Raw genomic sequence first — 3,015 nt, 5'->3', positions numbered from 1 at the left:
CTTCAATGCATATAAGAAAGAAACATGTTGCTCTAGCAAAAAAAAAAAGCCCCCAAACTTCAGCTATGTAAATAGTGCTTGAGTTTTTTTATAAATACTCTAGGATTGAGTTTATTTATAAATTTGTAAAAAAAAAAAAGCCCCCAAACTCAGCATTGAATTTCATGAGCCTCTCGTTACATTTGGACAACCCAATAATTCTCATCCCATGTTGCCTCAAACCACACTACCTTCACATCAAAGTTCTCAACTTTTCCATCCACACTATTCTCTCGATAATGTTACCTATAAAAAAACAGGTCCAATAATCTACCAAAACTAGGCCTTTAGTCCATGGCAAGCTTGCTCACGCCCACAAGGCCAAAACTTGTTTTAAGCCCTATCTATTTTTGTTGAACAATCTTCTTAATATGCATTGAAAGTATGAAGAATTGAAAAGTACATGCAATTTGTTTGATAAAATGCCTAAGCGTAATGTCATTTCGTATAACTCCTTGATTTCTGGATATACCCAGCTGGGTTTGATTTATAAGTCAATGGGTGTGTTGAATGAGGCAAGGATGGTTGGCTTGAAACTTGATAGGTTTATTTATGCGGGTGGTTTGAGTGTGTGCGGTCAAATTGGTGACATTGAGCTGGGTAAGCTAGTTCATGACTTAATAGTCCTTTGTGGGTTAGGCTCAAATGTTGTGTTCACCAATTCTCTTATTAATATAAGTGCCGTTGGGTTGAACGTTCCAAAATTTTATTTGAGAATTCTAATAACTTGGATGATGTCTCATGGAATTCCTTAATTAGTAGTTATGCTCGACTTGTTGCTAACGAGGAAACATTGAGAACTTTGTTGAAAATGCATCAATGTATTTTCAACTTGAATGTATATACTATGAGAAGTGCTCTTAAGGCATATTGCAAAAATTTGGATAATTTAGAACTATTTGGGAAATTACATCATGACTATATTGTCAAACTGGGGTTGGACTTGGATGTTGTTATTGGCAAATCATTGCTTGATATGTATGCAAAGATGAGTGACTTAGGTGATGCGATACAAATATTCAAAGTAATGCCTTACCAGAATGTTGTAATGTATAATGCCATAATTGATGGGTTCCTCCAAATTAATACTTTTTCTGATGAGCACGCAAACGAAGTGTTCAATCTTCTGTCTCGAATGCAAAGGCTAGGATTCAAGCCCTCAACATTTACTTTCTCAATAATACTTAGGGCCCGTTTGGTTCACGGAACAAATTTAAGAGGAAATTATTTCTCATGTCATTTCCCAAGGGATGGGAAATGGAAGATTCATTTCCCACGTTTGGTAATGCGGGGAAAGTAACTGGGAAATATCACTTTATTTCATTTCTCATGTTTGTTTTGAGTAGGAATGGAAAACAAAGTTTGTATAAATTTTTTTTATTTTTTATTTTGTCAAAGTTTGTATAAATTTTCAATTATACCTATATTGAATCAAATAAAAAAAAGAATGCATTTAATGATATATTGTAATTCTAAATAGTTAATAGGGACAAAATGGTCATGAAAAATGTTTATTTAATATTGGCTCATTTTCCCCAACTTTCCCATGAGGAGGGAAAATAAAACCCAAGTTAGGAGGATGACTTCACTTTCCCCCTTACTTTTCCACGGGCTAGGCAACAATTTTCCATGCAGGACTTACCAAACATGGGAAAGCGATTGATTTCCTATCCACAAGCCTCCTTTCCAATGAACCAAATAGGGCCTTAGAGCTTGTAAGTCAATTGAAGCTTTTGAGTATAGGAAGCAAGTTCATGTTAGAAATATTTATGAGAACTTTCAAGTAAATATTTATCTCAAATTTTGCTTTGAATGCTTACTTGTGGTTTTATGGGTTGATGAGATCTTTTAATGACTTTGAGTTGAGTTTTGAGAAAGGATTTGGGGAAAACTTTTTGTTTGTGAAATGACTTGACAAGGTTGGTTTCATTGATTTCGAATTGATGGAAATTGAGGATACGGTTTTGAGATTAAATCGGGAAAATGGTTTTCAAACTCACTTAAGTACCTATTCCCGGTTGCCTTCGGATTATGGTTATATTACCCAATTACTTTTTGTGGGCCGTAGGTATATAAGTTGCCTTCGGAATACTGAATTGTCTTCGAACATGGTTATCTTACCCATGTTGCCTTCAGATTAGTCTACGTGCATATGACATGCCCACACATGCATCGAGGATGCTCAACTCGTGTGGTTACTAGCAATGGCGAAGCCATAAATTTTGTCAAGGAGGGCCAGGAAATAACTACTATGACCAAGAGGTGCAATGGCATAAACATAGAGAGAGGGCTAGAAAAAGAGATTTTTATCTAGTTGGTAACTAAGTAAATTCAATTAGTAAAGAATTATAAGGAAAAAAAAATTGTACTTGGAAAGAAAATCAAATGCATGGGTTAGAAAACAAAGGTAAGAAAAAGTAAGGAAGTTAAAACATCAAATACAAGTAGTTTAATTAAAAGTGAGAAAGGTCATCTGTAATATTAAGTCATGCAAATCAAATATAACATATAAAACATACAAATGTTTCAAAGTGTTGAGAAGGGTCAGTGACCCTTGTGGGCCTTAGTTTGCTCCGCTTTTGATTGCTAGGATTTGCCTCACATGTTGATATGTTCTACATGTGTAGTGCTAGGATTTGCCTCACATGCTGAAATGTTAAGCATGTGTAGTGACAGGATTCCTTGCACGTGCCTTGGTATGTTCTGCATGTGTAGTGCCATGGACATGTTGCCTACAAGTGCCTTGGTATGTTCTTCACACACACGTTATTAAAACCATGTAAGAAAACCATCTCAAAATAGTAAGTACCAAAGTGTCAAGTTGAAAGCCATGCTGCATCCATGTAACACTCCACCTAAGCGTACCCAAGAAAAACTGGGCAATCCTGTGGAGACAAAATAAATAAGGTGGCTGGAAACCAATCACAACAACTGCAAATCATGAAGAACATATCAACAAGTAAATGCAACAATCCT

General features: G+C 35.6%; 1 pseudogene; it reads left to right on the top strand.

Moving 5' to 3' along the window:
- Positions 1–208: 208 nt before the first annotated feature.
- On the top strand, positions 209–2,241 carry LOC148915763 (pentatricopeptide repeat-containing protein At3g13880 pseudogene; annotated as a pseudogene).
- Positions 2,242–3,015: the final 774 nt, after the last annotated feature.

The sequence above is a fragment of the Prunus mume genome, linkage group LG6 (assembly GCF_029339155.1).
Source record: "Prunus mume cultivar Tortuosa linkage group LG6, ASM2933915v1, whole genome shotgun sequence".
Taxonomy (NCBI): Eukaryota; Viridiplantae; Streptophyta; class Magnoliopsida; order Rosales; family Rosaceae; genus Prunus; species Prunus mume.
The sequence above is the reverse complement of the archived record's forward strand: the minus strand, read 5'-3'. Positions and strand labels throughout refer to the sequence as shown.